The 16,467-nt window shown below is 43.1% G+C and overlaps 1 pseudogene; it reads right to left on the bottom strand.

Moving 5' to 3' along the window:
- Positions 1 to 333: 333 nt before the first annotated feature.
- On the bottom strand, positions 334 to 873 carry LOC132659044 (testis-specific Y-encoded protein 1-like; annotated as a pseudogene).
- Positions 874 to 16,467: the final 15,594 nt, after the last annotated feature.

The following is a 16,467-nucleotide window of genomic DNA, read 5'->3' as shown; positions in this document are numbered from 1 at the left end:
TGTGGATCCCACAGGTCGACACTCCACAACCTTGCACACCCACACTCACCACCCCAGGAACCACGTTTCACAAGTGATGTCAAGGTAATTCTACTTAGTGGTCACTGTGTCCAAGAAGTAGGGGGGTCCTGAAAGGAAAATATCAACTTGCAGTGGGACGATGGATGGCTCCGCAACAGCACCTGTCAGGATAGGGAGCAGCGAAAAGGTTCCTGCGCCGCCTCCTCTTCCTGAGCAGCAGACTTCAAAGAGCAGCAGAAAGGATACAGCTATGGCCCAGAAGCAAGGGATGCCCCAGGTGATGGCGATCCTCCAAGCCACGTCAGGCTTCCTCCTCTGATGGTTCTTGCACATGAACTGGAAGTAGGCCCTGCAGTTCTTCTTATGCTCAGAGCTCAGTTCCACCAGCAGGGCAGCCAGTGCCTGCAGCGCATCTTGCCCTGGAAGCTCAGTAGTGCTCCCGGGCCTTCCCTGGCCCTGCTCCTCCACCGTCTTCTCAGCTCCTGGAAAAACCCCTATTGCTGCTCCTCATCTGCCACAACCTCCACCTCCTCCATGACGTCTTCTGCAAGCAGCTGGAACCACCACCCAATCCCCACCACGTCTCCGTCCACCAGGGGCTCACCGTCGTCCACCGCCTCCACCCTGCATAGCGTGGCTCCTTTGCCTGGCATGACAACTTGTGGCTGTAAGGTCCCAGCCTCAAAAAGCCTGAGGATGGCAGGCCACCAACCCCAGCGCCCTGAAACCGGAGCTCACAACTAGGAAGGTCTGGGGTCCCAGGATGCTCCTGCATTCCTCTGACGGCCTTTCACACGCCTCTTGGCCCTGGTCGTGACCCCAGGCTGGGGCAGATGCCAAGGGATGGGACATAATAGCACAACAAGTGGTGTGTAAATGCGGCTCAGGTTTCAGTAATCCTGTGGGACCCACTAGCTCTTTGGGGGCGGGGAGTGAGGGGGATGGTAGGGAAGCGGGGGCTGGTGTGTGTCCGGTGGCCTGAGGCTGAAGAAAGGGGTGGCAGACAGCATGGGACAGGGTGAACAGGCCCTGGGGAAATCAGCCGAATAGGCGGATCCCTAGGCCGTGAGCCACGGATAGGCTGCTGGCCCAAATCTAGTCCAATGGCTGAGAGAGTGGTGGGTGGCACCCTTCTGGACACGCCCCTCAAACGTAGGAAGTCTTCCACAGTTCCTGGGCTACAGCGCACCCACATGGCATATACCGCTCCAGGGAGTAATGCGTTTTGCATCTGCTGATACTCCAGGCGCTGTCATTGTCCGGACTCTGGAAATCCCAACGACGGGTTCCTGCTTCACAGTCTGAACAGCTTACTCCTGAGTCCCTCAGGACCCTCAATAACTGAGAAATTTCCCTGAGGATTCAAAGGATAAACAGGGACTCCACGTGCCTGGATACTTTTTCTCCATGGGACACAGAACCTGTTGTCCAGATGCTAGGGGAGAAGGGAAAATCCACACTGTTGGCTACAGTTGATCTCCACTGTTCAGGGACACCAGAGCCTTAGGGTACAGAGCTGGCTCTGTGTCTCTTCATCTCTGCTTCTGGCATAGCACTGTTTTGGGCAACCCTTCCATGTGTGTACCAAGGGCTGGTGTCTGTTTGTCTCCATCTCTCTAAGTGGTGCTCTTGCTGTCTGTCACTCTCTGCACACCAGTGCTCATACGAGAAGTTTATATGAGAAGGCAAGCCCTGCTCCTCCTTAGTGAGTTGCACCCATGGGAGATCAGACTTTGTTAGTCCACACATTCGGAGAGTGCTTTCTCAAACTTGAAAGTCCACAGTGTGCGGTCACTGCTGAACTGCAGAAGGTGCGGTGTGACCCTCCCTCCGTCGCTGGACAGACGTGAATAGTGCAAAGGCCTCAGGTAGCTTGGCCACACTTTGCACAGATGGAGAAATGGGGCATGGCCTGGGGCCTGAGGGCACTCCCTGAACATTATTTGAATACCTGCCAGGGAGATGGTAAGGACAGCTCCCCATTAAGTTCCATGACACACTGGTGCCAGAAACATGCATGGCTGCCAGTTTACCCTATCGAGGCCCTTTCAAAGCGGTTCTGTTCTCCATGTGAGAACACATTCAAGCCTGCCCGGTCACCCAAGCCTGTGGGGCTGGGAGCAGCAAGAGGATCAAGATAAGCCATCCAGCCTATAGTCCTGAGAGCCAATATATGTGTTCTGCAAAGAGTACAAAGAGTGATGATTCAGACTGGAAGACTGCAGGTAGCAGGTGCTTATGCTGAAGTTCTGGTCCATCACTGAAACCACACAAAATAGGCAAGGGTTGCTCATGCTCATGGTAAGGTCAGGGAAAGTATGCCTGGCACTTGGGAAGGATGGAAAGGCCCTTGTATCAGGGTGTTCAAAGGGCTGTGGGGTCACCCACCGTGGCTTCTGTGTCTGGGATTGCAACCTGTTCTGTGTCTCAGATCTTCTGCACTCTCACTGGTCACCCCCAGGCACTTTATTCCTGCCTCTCCTTTCTGCCAGGAATCCTTGCTGGACCACTGTGATTCCACTCAGAACTTGCTCACTCAGTGAGATAACGGGGATCAGTAAGTATGTCTACATATGTTCTGTGGGTTTGTGTATGTGTGTGTGCGCGCACACACGCGTGTGTGTGACTCCCACATCTCAGTTATTTTCGGAATCATTCACCTTTACAACAATAACTGTCAGCTAAGGTGGCTCTGATGTACTGTCTCTGGTCATTTCTGACTTAGAGGCTAATCCTCCTCAGATGCAGGCCTGAAGGAGACACACAGAGTCATGGCTGCGACACTTACAGGTGTGGCCCTGCCCGGACTCTACTCAGCTGTGCCTTTGGAGCCTGCCAATTGCCCAGTACCACACTTCCTTCAGGGTCCACCATTCTGCCCCCTCGCCTCCACCCCTCCTCCTGCTCCTGCCTCTGCACCTCCGCCTCCTCCTGAGCACTGGACCACAACGAGTAGCAGAAAGGATACCACGTTGGCCCAGAAGCCAGGGATGCCCTGGATGTTGGCACTCTTCTGAGCCAAGCCACGCTTCCTCCTCTCATGACTCTTGCACATAAACCAAACGTAGGCCCTGCAGGTTTTCTCAGGCTTAGAGCTAAGTTCCACTTACAAGGTCGCCAGTGCCAGCATCTCATCTAGTGCCGGGAGCTCACTCGGGACTCCAGGCCTTTCCTGGCACTGCTCCTCCAATGTCTTCTCCTCCAGCTCCAGGGAGGACCCCTGTTTCTGTTATTCATCTGGCACAACCTCCACATCCTCAGTGATGTCCTCTGCAAGCAGCTGGAAACCCCGTCTGATCCCTGCCACGACTCCGTCCACCTGGGCCTCGCTGTCCTCTCCTGCCTCCACTCTGAAGAGGGTGGCATCTTCGCCTGGTGTGGCCACTGGTGGCTCCAACGTCCCAGCCATGCACAGCATCACCAGGACAGGCTGTTGCTGGCCAGATGCTAGGGGAGTAGGGAAAAACCCCACCGTTTGCCACGTTGATCTCCATTGTTCAGGGACACCAAATGGGAAAGGGGACGGAATGAATCAAATTCCCCTTTTGATCACTCAACAGGAGGTCCTAGTCACCAGGTCTCATACATGTTCCTGAAAAAGAAAGCTTGTACTTCAGCATATAGACAAGTTTCCTCTCAGCGATGTTACTGTGTACACGCATATATTTGTGTACATGTGGACGTAGAAATTTTAGTGCTTACCAAAATTCAAGGTCCTGGGAAAGAAAGCTTGTACTTCTGCATATGGACAGGTTTCCTCTCAGCGATGTAACTGTATTCACCCATCTATTTGTGCACATGTGTGTGTAGAAATTTGAGTGCTTACCAAAATTCATGTTCCTTGAAAAGAAAGCTTGTACTTCCGCATATGGAGAAGCTTCCTCTCAGGGATGTTACTGTGTACACGAGTGTGTTTCTGCACATATGCGTGCAGAAATTTTAGTGCTTACCAAAACTCAAGTTCCTGGAAAAGAAAGCTTGTACTTCTGCATATGGACAGGTTTCCCCTCAGCGATCTTACTGTGTACACGCATCTATTTGTGCACATGTGCACATAGAAATTTGAGTGCTTACCACAATTAATGTTCCTGGAAAAGAAAGCTTGCACTTCTGCATATGGACAAGTTTTCTCTCAGGGATGTTACTGAGTACACGTGCATGTTTGTACACATGTGCGTGCAGAAATTTGAGTGCCTACCAAAATTCAAGTTCCTGGAAAAGAAAGCTGTACTTCTGCATATGGACAGGTTTCCCCTCAGCGATGTTACCGTGTACACATGTATGTTTCTGTACATGTGCGTGTAGAAATCCCTGCCAGTTCGCTTGTGTGTATGAGCTACTGCAACTGACCTAGCCAGGTGATAGAAGTTGGACAGCGAAACCATGAAGTTCTTAGGGAACGGTACAGAGTCTCTGGCCAGCAGAAGCACTGAAGCCAGGGAATCGCTTCCCGTTTGCTCACTGAGCAAACACGTTCTAGGCGGAATCACAGTCGTGCACCTAGGATGCTTGGCAGAAAGGAGAGGCCGGAGGAGAGAGCCTGGGGAGTGTGAAGATGAAAGTCCACTACATCTGCAGTTTACGAAAAGTAGAAAATGTACCTAATGAGCTGGGAGGACAACTGTACTTAATTAATTGAGTTATCTAAGAGGATTTCCATCCAAACAGCCAAAAGTGCTTCCTGGTTTCTTCTTGCTGCCTGTAGTAAAACATGAAGGGATATATATATATATATATATATATATATTTAATGTTTAACATAAAGATTATTAAAACAGGGGACAACATTTGCTGATTTGGGAATTTTCCAGTCTTTTAAGATGATGGAAGATGATAAATTAATGACTCTCAAGCAAGATCATATCCAGGGCATTGAGATTAGGTGGTCTAAATATAACATTTTACACCACCGATAGGCCAGTTCTTCTTCATATTATTTTTTCTAAACAAAGGTGTTCTAAAGATGAGTATGACTGTAAAATTCTTTGTTAAGCCTCAGAAAGCTGGAAGGGGATGCCTCATGGCATTATTTAGTCAGGCCAATACCCTCCAAAGAGTTTAGGGGTGTCACTCAGAGATCCTTTCAGTCACACAATAAGACTTCTACCAAGGTTCAGGGTGTTATCCCTCAGCTATCTCAGCAGAAAACCAAGACAGAGTAAGCCTTATTATGAAGACATGTGTGATTGTCGCTTTGGAGTGGGGTGCTTTGCCTTGAACACCAGTAAGAGTAACAGGAGACACACCAAGGTTTTAAGATAACATATTTAAGTTCAGCTCGGTCTGAAAGGACCAGCAATAGTACAAAATAGGAGCTCTGGACTTCTACCTTCTACAAGCAGGAAGCAGGCTAGGGACACTGTTTCATGTAACCATATACTAGCCACCTTTCATGCAATGGCATCATGTCAGCGGGTAGAAAGAAAAAATCAGAGACTGAAGCCTAGGAAGTGTCCAGGCCTTAAATACTAATCAAAGGACTGCCCGCAAGAACCCATGGGATTTCAGAACTGCTACTATTGACTCCCTTTTCCCTCCCCTTTCTGGAACAGGAGTGTCTATGAAGGTTATCTATGCCTGAACCACCACTGTATGTTGGCTGTGAAAGGGAGCAGATTAACTCATCTCTTTTGTTCACACATCCTCAGGTCTAGAGGAACTACACTTCTATAATTTGAACTGATGTGTTGCAGACTTGAGAGGCTCTTGGACTGCAAGGAGATCAAACCAGTCAATCCTAAAGTAAATCTCTCCTGCATATTCATTCGAAGGACTGATGCTGAAGCTGAAGCTCCAATACTTGGGCTATGTGATGGGAATAACCGTCTCATTGGAAAAGACCGTGATGCGGAAAAAGATGAAGGTAGGAGAAGGGGACAGCAGAGGATGGGATTGTTGGATAGCATCATCGACTCAATGGACTTGAGTTTGAGCAAGCTCCTGGAGTTGATGGACAGGGAAGCCTGCAGCGCTGCAGCCCATGGGGTCGCCAAGAATACGACACAACTGAGCAACAGAACACGAGATACTGTACACGTGGACCCTGATCCATAGCTGGACCTGACTTAGATGACAAGGTCCTGAACTTCAAGTTAATGCTGTAACAGATAAATTGTTTAAAAGCATTGGCAGGAAAAGGCATTTTGGACATACACGTATGTGAACAATTTCTGGCCATGTGTGTACCACGTGGTTTTAAATTATGTCCACGGTTCCTTCCTCCGCCCCTTCACATGTGTGGTGGGCTTAGTGGCTCACTTCTCATGTTAGAATACTGTAGAAACGAACAATGAAGTGTCTGAGACTAGGTCATAAAAGGCACTGCAGCCTCCTTGATCATCCTCTTGGATCACTCACTCTAGAAGCCAGCTTAGTCATATCTCGAGAACACTCAGGTAGCCCTTTAGAGAGGCCCATGTGAAAGAACCGAGGCTTTCTCCCAACAGCCAGCAAGCAAACTGGTTCCAACAGCTATGTGAGTAAGCCATCTTGGAAGGAAATCCACCAGCGCATGTCAAGGCTTCAGAGGATGGCAATCTCATGAGACACTGAGCCACAACACTCAGCTGAATTACTCCTGGATTCCCAACTTTCAGCAGCAGTATGAAATAATATTGTTTTAAGCTGCTAGTTTTGGCTAACTGCTTATGCAGCACTAGTTCATTAATGCACTGCCAACTTTGGGCAATGTCTTTATTCAGGGCTGCCTGTCCATCTAGTCCAATCTAATCCAGAATCTGCTACTTCAGTTCAGAAAACATAGCCCACCCTTGATCTGACCACCCTCAGTATCCGATCAAATATCATTTCACTCACCGGAATATCTTATCAGCCTTGCCTAGCCTCAGCAATGATCCTCTCAGTTGAGCCAGAGTCCACCCTCACGCTTATAGTCCTCATTTTAATAAGTTTCCATCCACTGACACCCATTCTGTTATTGTTGTCCATTGCTTTTCAGTCTCCCATCTCTGTCTGCAATCCCATGGGCCCACCCTGTTCCTCAGCTATAAATCCCAGCTGCACCCCTCCTGGAGTCACACATAAGCTCAATCTCTCTCCCATGTTATAATACGCCACTGTAGTACTCTTACCTTGAATAAAGTTTTTCTTGCCACCTTTCGTAAGTGTTATGAAAACTTTTTGAACATTCCCAAGTTCTGTTAGTAAGGATTACTCTCAAAGGAATCTAGTTTTATATCTTTATTCTTTATACTATATTCATTTGGGGGAACAAATTTCTAGAATTAAAACATTTCATGTTTTTACCATACAAACAGAAAATATCTTTGAAAATAATTTACATATCTTAAAATATGTAGTAATCTGAAAAGGATGTGTATATAGACATGTCACTGTATATACACACATACCCTCAGAGCTCCAAGGAAAACTTAATTCTCAGTAAACAATAAATGAATACATTCAGCCTGAAAATAGTGAACTCTTTGGATTCAACTTGCCAAAAATCTTAGACAATGAAATTTTAATTAAAAAACATGGATACATAAAAATAATTGGGATTCAGACAAAATTGCTAAATAAAGATAGGTCAACCCCTAAACCATCTCTGGAAAAAAAAAAAAAAAAGAAATCCTCAGTATCATGTAATAACCTATCATGGAAAAGAACCTACAAAAGAATAGATACATATCTGCATAACTAAATCACTCTGATATACATCTGAAATACAACATTGTAAATCTAATATATTTACAGGAAAAAAAAAATTGTGAAGAAACTTCTAAAATACAAAGTTATAAAGAAAAAAAATCCTAAAGAATGTAGGAAGTATCTATGAATTGAAACAAAAATAGAAAACAAAAATAAAGCTTGTTGGGTTAAGACGACAAGAGCTGCTTCTTGGAAAAAGAAAATCAGAAACATTGATACAACTGTGGCAAATCTAATAAGGGGACAGGGAGGTTAATTCCAATACTAGAAATGAGGAACGAAATGGGATTCTGAGAGGATAACATTCAACTCTGAGTGGAATTCCTTTTGTTTCAGGAAAGGTCCAGTCAAGCAACAACCTGGGGAAAGAAAGGGAAGGAAAGAAAGAGGAAGAGAGACAAGGGAAGAAAGCAAGAAAAAGAAAGGAGAGGAGAAGGAAGGAACAGTAAATGTCTCAACAAATGTTGTAAACTATCCAATAAAACAATTCTCTTCAAGATCTAAAAGCAGAAATGGAAATTTATTAAGCCAGATACTCATTGCTTTTGATGGTACTCAGAACAAGAAGCGCACTTACACATCACTGTTTAGAACTGGCCAACACAATACGATTATTTAAAAAAAATAAAAATATGCCATGTTATTTGTAAAAAGACAGCAGAAATAATTTTTAAAACATTATTTCTACAAATACTAATTTTACTTACAATGTTTTGGCAACATTAATCAAATAATAAATTTTACCTGAAAGAACAAGCAAGGCAGACAAGGAAATTCACAAAGGGCAGTAACAAAATAATAATCTTGACACATCTTCAATAATTTGTAAAGAAAACAGTGTCATTGTGTGAACAAAATATAGAGGTATCAAAAGAAAAACAGAGGAAGCTCCTGAAAGAACTCAACTCACTATAAACTATCTTTGATTTGCAGGCACAGAAACTGACTCAAGTTAATTCTAAGAAGCAAAGCCCTGATGTTATTATCTCTTCTTTTTTCTTTTCTTTTTTTTTTTTTTCTTTTCTTGTGAAAATTTAGGAAATTTAGGCTGGAGAGGGGAGAAGAGGATAGCGACTTCAAGTGCCTTTAAGGAGGAGGAGGAAAGAGATGGGGTTGGAGATTTGATTGTGTTATTTGAACAGCATTGGTGAAGCTCAAACAAGGGAGCCATGCAGGCCTACGGGAAGAGTATTTCCAGAAGAACAGCACTTGCAGTCTGGATCGGGAAGAAATGGAATTTGATGGAGGAAAACCAAGGCCAGTGTTGTCAAAAAGAGTACATTAGTGGGGAAAATAGTACAGTAGAAGACAGAGAATGGAAGAGAGGAAGCAGTCAGGGACCGTATTGTGGGAAACTTTTAATTTGGCAATAAATACAACTTGTACTCCTTAGGAGCATACTTCACAGCAACTAACAGCAACAGTGTTGATAATACTAAGCAACAGTAAAAACACGTAACTAAAACATTTCATATTTTTTTACTACAGAAATCGAAGAAAGCAGATACAAATGCAATAATCTGCATATTTATTTCTACAGAGAGTTTTCACCTGAGACCAGAACACACACACACTCTTTACACAACTAAAAGTGGTTTCAGCTGACACTTAGCAAAGAGCTTTGGCCCAAGTAAACTAACCAGAAAGGCCTAGTAAAATATTCAAAGTGCAAATAAATCAATCAAGCTTTGAATAAATAAACACAATTTATTTGAATTTGAATTTATACTCATGAAATTACCTAAAATGGAGACAACAGATTCACTACAGCTTCATCTTCTGTAGTCCTTCCTCTTCAGTTCTGAGAAGGATGCTAACCACTTGGTGATGATCTCTTTCCAGCATTTTGTGAAAGCTTAGAGGACTTAAAGAAATTGAGGACTGGGGAGAGTGGGGAGAGACAAAGAGGAGGAGAAAGGAGAGGAAACGGAGAGATTGCTCCTGGCATAGGTCTACAGACAGGATCCCAGCTTCCTGGAATGGTGCACAGAGATTGCTAGGTATCCGTGCCAGAAGTGGAGAAGGGGTGACATTCAACTGCAGGAGGAGACTCAACTCCAAGAACCTAGAGAGGCAGCCAAGTGCGCTGATGTTCAGGCACCAATACTTAGAGGGTACCTCACAGGTCTGTGAAAGAGCCCTTGGAGACCACAAGAAAGAAGGTTTCCACAAGTATAATCACAGATTAGATGGTTGGATAGATTAGAGGAAGGATAACTCTATGACCTGATAATTACTGAAATACATGAGACAATTCTTGCACATCAGACTGTGTCAAGAAAGACGGAAACTCAATTAGTTTGATACAATGGGAAATTACACACGCAAAGAATTAGCAGTTAACTGTACTACATTTGTGTCCAAGGCAAGATAAGATACAGAACCGAAATCTTCACATGGTCAACTCGGGTAAGACACATGTAACTGGAAAATGGAAGCAAGAGTTCCAAAAAGGCTTTAATCACCCTGGACTATTTTTATCCACTATATTTACGATTCTTGGACAACTCCATTGTAGCTTAAGGGTAAGAGAACTCAATTTAGCCCAATTCAAAAGCTGAACAGATTTCCTCTGTTTGATCCATTTCAGTTACAACTATGGGTCCAGCGCAAATCAAAGTGGACGTCAAGGCTCTTTTTCCTTTGGGAATTTTAACTTGCTTTGCAACTGTGTCTGACACAGATATGCCGACCTCACTGTGACTACAGGCCAACCAAATGGGAAAGGGGACAGAATGAATCAAATTCCCCTTTTGCTCACTCAACAGGAGGTCCACAGGCACCAGGTCTCATTCTATTAACTATCTCTGCTTCTCCAACTGCAGTCAGTGCTACACAGGGCCTGCTTCATGCTTGCCAGGGTCTCTCACCAAACACAGGCATTTTAGCGGCTGGCTTCCTTGAGATGTCCCTGGGCTAGGTGAAAGCACTATGAGACAGTGTTCCTTCTCCCTTGGCTCTGTGCCTGCAGTGAACGTATGCCTCTTCCTCAGCTGGGACAAGAAGCCACAGCTCTTCACTGATTAAATCCCGTGTCTGGTCCAAACTCACATCGTAGCTTCTCCATCAACCTCCACTGCACGCTTTCAGAGCCAGGTTATCTTAGATCAGCCCAAGAGGCACTTCAGAGAGTGACATTCAAGTCTGACTATATAGCTGATACTGAGATCTTCAAGGCATGAAAACACTTCAAAATTATGTTGCTAAAACACTCTACAAATTATATGTATAGTAGAGCTTTCGAACTTACAAGTAACATCAAATACCAAAATAGGTTCTTACTTTTCCTTTCTCCACTTCTCTCATTCTCTCTCTCTCACACACAGATGCACACATCCTTTTTACATGGTAAGACAATTACACGAAAAACAGATCATAGATTTTTAAATAACATCTCAATATGCAGATCAAACAAAACTGTACTTCCTCTATTTAAAACAAAATCACATAAATTACCCATCGGTTTCCCTATATTTGATATTATTGAATAATGCTATAAGTTGACCTTTTTGTTTTTAATGGGATTTTTAACTTTGACTGAAATACTTGCTTCAGACTTACTGAAGGCAGAATTAACTATTTTTTTTTTTTTGACCTCCTCCTTTTAGATTTGGGGGGTGATGTTTCAAAGTCAGATGTGTTCACAGTAATGGATGCTACTTCCACCAATCCTGGCTGAAGGGGTCCCAGTGATACCTGAATAACAATTTTTGTTTCAGGAGACAATCCTTCTAGCTGCTTAGGCTTCTTAAACATTTGATGACACTGGGTCTTGTGCTCCCTTTCCTCTCTGGAAGTTAAAAACTGTAGCCGACATTTGGAACACTGGTGAAAACTCTTTTCCCAGTGCCCTCGATGATGACGTCTGTATGCTGTCGCAGTTTGAAAAATTTTGAGACAAAACGGGCAAAGTAAATTCTTGGTGTTACCATGGTATGCTCTGAAATGTGCATCCACATCTGCAAAAAATGATGATCTGTAACTGCAAACCTGGCATACATAGGGCATTTCACCAGGCTTATGATTGTCTTTCATGTGCTCTAAGAGAACCTGATCTGTCTCAAAGGACAACTCACAGATGTGACAGACTGCGGAGGGCTCCTGGGCCGTGTGGACACTTTCAATATGACACTGCAGCTGGAAGGGAGTAGGAAACTGGCGGAGGCAGTGCTGGCAGGTGGTGTGGGTTTTCCAGCTGTCACCTCTCTGCCTCTCAAGTTCCAAATGGTGCTTCATGTGATTCATAAACTTGACATTTTTTAGAACTTTCAAGCAGCTGAGGCATTTAAACGCCGTGTGGGTCTTCGGTTCTGGCTGCCCAAATCCTCCATGCTCGCCATAGTAGAAGTCACGAAGTAACACAATCAGATTTCCTTCTGTGGGATCACCAATTTTGTTTGGACTTGCCAAACTTGGAAAATCAGTTTTTGTCCGTCCACTTTCCCCTAAAGGTCTTACATGCTTGCAATGAACACTGTCCTTTGGAAAAGGTGTTGGACAAGGTTCTCCATTCTGAACATGGCTTAGTGAGGTATGGACACGGTCTGGTGTGCTTTGCTGAGTGGTCTCTGTATGAAATAAACCTGACAGGGAAAAACCTAAAGAATGTTCCCCTACAATGCCATCACTGAGTTGAGGCCTTCTGGGATTTCTGCGATTTGTTTCACAAGGGGAAACTCGCTTTGATACATGAGGACTTTTATTCATATCTCCTGCAGAAACTGCTGTTTCTACTGGATGCTGCAATGACCTTGTGAAGGTAATCAAAGAAGAACATAACTCCTTCGAAAAGCCATCAGGCACTATTTGTGGTGAAAGATTTTTATAATCAGCTTGAGACGGAGGTTCAATAATAATAGGACTACCTGTTGATCTTGAGTCAGAGTCAGACACTGGCAAGACAGTCTTTGCTTCTGATGTAGGAGTCACATGACTAACAGGCTGTAATCTGTGAGCGTTACCTTTCCTGAAGTGACCATACCTTTTTCTCCTTGAATAAGAACCTGGGGTATCTCTGTTCAGTATGTTTGAAACGACTGGTTTTGAAGCTGAGCTCATCCCAACAAAGATCACGTCAGCATCTTCATTTCCATGTTCCACTCCAACCAAGATCACTTCATCATCATCATCATCATCTACTTGTTTGGTCTCTCCCTCCCTTTTCCGTACTTCTGGCTCTTGTTCTTCTTCACGGAATATACATGGGAGTTCCATATTTTTAATACTTTTTTATTCTTAGAGGGTGCAGCCACAAGTCCCAGTGCTTCCTTTATACAAACTGCCACCTAAGTGTAAACATACTACAGATTAGTTAAGTACAGAAAAATGGGCTATTTGATTATCTCCAAAACTCTAGAGTACTTATACACACCCTTATCTTACAGACAGAGACACTGAGTGTCATCCGGACTCAATGACAGCTGAAAAGACTACGACTACAAGTCTACATGGCTCTAGAATCATAGCTTTGTCCCATGTTCACTTTAACCTCTTCTACTTAAAAAAATTAAGAGGAAAAATAAAAAAAAACCCGCCACACTGATCATTAGGTGAAATCACATGTAATGGAGAGTATTTTTACAAAAGAACTGTTCTACAGCGTTTAGAAGCATGGACTTTGGAGTCAAAGGACATTAAGTTGGAATTCTAACTTAACCACACACCAGTTGCGTCTTCTTGAGCAAATTTGTAACTTTTAAATGTGTTTCTGTATCTTAAAGACAAACATGCTTATTTCTTAGACTTCAGGTTAACAGCTTTTTTAAAAGGCATCAGCTCTTCAATGGCATCTTGTTTTGTAGTAAAAATGGAAGAAAATGTATCTTAAATGCACATTACAACCGATCCACAAATTCTAATTTCATAAATGTTAACAAAGAAAATAGGTAGCAAATTCAAAGTATAATCTATATATACCTAGTTAACAAACAGCATAATTCAATGTCAAGCCCTTAACACAGGCCTAGGAAAAGGAGAATGGGCTCTCTTTGATAATCTCACCCCAATTCCACACTGACATATCCTAAATTTCTCCCTCTAATCCTCGCTAAACGTCAATCCAACAATGCTTCATCCTTTATGCCACATGTCTCTTCCCCACATAGCATGCAAAGTGATGCCAGTCTTTCTCTCATACCAATATCAGACAGAGATATCACTCACACACACACACACACACGCACACACACACACACACACACACACACACCCCTGATATCCCTTATGAATACAGGTGAAAGAGTCCTCAACAAAATACTGGCAAACAAAATTCAACAGCATATAAAACAGACTGTATACCATGATCACATGGGATTTAGGGAGGTATGCAAAGTTGGTTCATGATAGGAAAGTCAATCAACATTATGCCATTTTAAAACAATAAAACAAATAACACATCTGCCTGAAGAAAAAGCATTTCCTTGAATCTAGCACCTTTTCATAACCAGGGTTAAAAGAACACTTAATACTTAAGAACAGAAGAGAACTTTCTCAATCAAAGGGCACCTGTAAAAAGACCCACAGCTAAGATCATACTTAAGAATGAAAAACTGAAAGCTTTCCCTCTAAGACCGGGAACAACACAAGGAAGTCTAGTACACACTTTGGCTCAACATTATACTGGCAGTTTTACAACCAGAGCAATCAGGTAACAAAAGAGAATTGTTGCTGTAATTAAAAAAAAAAAAAAAACACACAATGAAAAAACAAAAAACAGACTTCAGAATGGAAAGGAAAAAGTCAAAGTATTTTGGAGATAACATACTTTTGTATAGAAAATCTTGAAGAAAACACAAGTATTAGAATTAATATAAAGCTTGCAGAATAGAAGACAAATATTTTAAAAGTCAACCACATTTTATACTGTAGCAACAAATGTTGTTGAGTAAATACTTGAATCTACACTAGCATTCAAAAGAATACTTAGGAAGTCAGAAAGAGGAAGACAATATATTCTTTTGAATGGCTGAGTAATACTCCACTGTGTATATGTACCACAGCTTTCTGATCCATTTATCTGTTGGTGGACATCTAGGTTGTTCCATGTCCTGGCTATTATAAACAGTGCTGCGATGAACACCAGGATACATGTGTCTCTTTCAATTCTGGTTTCCTCAGTGTGTATGCCCAGCGGTGGGATTGCTGGGTCATATGGCAGTTCTATTTGCCATTTTTAAAGGAATCTCCACAATTTTCTCCATAGTGGCTGCACTAGATTGCATTCCCACCAACAGTGTAAGAGGGTTCCCTTTTCTCCACACCCGCTCCAGCATTTATAGCTTGCAGACTTTATAGGAATCAATTCTAATGAGACGGATGAAACTGGAGCCGATTATACACAGTGAAGTAAGCCAGAAAGAAAAACACCAATACAGTATACTAACACATATATATGGAATTTAGAAAGATGGTAATGATAACCCTGCACGAGAGACAGCAGAAGAGACACAGATGTATAGAACAGATTTTTGGACTCTGAGGGAGCGGGAGACGGTGGGATAATCTGGGAGAATAGCACTGAAACATGTACACTATCATGTAAGGTAGTCGCCAGTCTATGTTTGATGCAGGATACAGGATGTTTGGGGCTGGTGCACAGGGATGATCCAGAGAGATGATATGGGGTGGGAGGTGGGAGGGGGGTCAGGATTGGGAACTTATGTACACCTGTGGTGGATTCATGTCAATGTATGGCAAAACCAACACAGTGTTGTAAAATAAAATAAAGTACAAATAAAAATAATAAAAAGGAGAGAAAGACAAATATCATATGGCATCACTTACATGGACTCTAAAATATGACACAAATGAACTTATCTATGAAACAGAAGCAGACTCACAGACATAGAGAGCACACTGTGATTCCCAAGAGGGGAAAGTTGGGGTAGGCACAGATTGGGACCTGGTGATTAGCAGATGCAAACTATAATATATACAAGAGAGAAACAAGAGCATACTGTATAGCACAAGGAACTATATTCATAATTTGTGATAAACAATCATGGAACAGGGTATGAAAAAATTGTATGTGCATATGTGTGTGTTTACATATGAAGGAAAGGAAAGGACAACTGTTGGCAAGCACATACAGAAATTGGATCCTTGTGTGTTATAGATAGATTTTAAAATGGTGCAACTGCTACGGAAAACAGTTTGAAGGCTCCTCAAAAAACTAAAAAACTAGACCTGATACATGATTCAGCAATTCCCCTTCAGGATATAAATTCAAAAGAAGTTAACATGGGGTCTTGGGATATCTGCAGAGCCGTGCTCACAGCAGCACGAAGCACAACAACTAAGAGGTGGAAGCATCGAAATGTCCATCAAATGTGATATATACACACAATGAAATATTATTTAGCCATATAGAGAAAATTCTGTCACATGCTACAGCATGCATGATCATTTCAGACATCAAGCCAAATGCAATAAGCCAGTCGTACAAAAAGACAAATACTGTAAGTTTCTACTTGCATGAAATAGCTAACACAGTCAAGCAATAGAAAGGAAACAAAAAAGAACGATGGAGTCCATGGTCTAGGTCAACGGGCAAGAAAAGAGGAGTTGCTGTTTAATGGGACAGGTGATGGGTACAGAGTTTCGATTTTGCAAGCTGTAAAGGTGTAGAGATCTGCTTCATAACAATGTGATAAGGAATTCTCTGGTAGTTCGGAGGTTAGGACTCCACAGTGTCCTATCAGGGGCCTGGGTATGATCCTCAACCAGGGAACTGTCATTCAAGCTGCACAACACAGCCAAAACAATGACAACAACAAC

The sequence above is a fragment of the Ovis aries genome, chromosome Y (assembly GCF_016772045.2).
Source record: "Ovis aries strain OAR_USU_Benz2616 breed Rambouillet chromosome Y, ARS-UI_Ramb_v3.0, whole genome shotgun sequence".
In the NCBI taxonomy this organism is placed as follows: Eukaryota; Metazoa; Chordata; class Mammalia; order Artiodactyla; family Bovidae; genus Ovis; species Ovis aries.
Note: the sequence above shows the minus strand (reverse complement) of the source record. Positions and strands in the feature narration are given on the sequence as shown.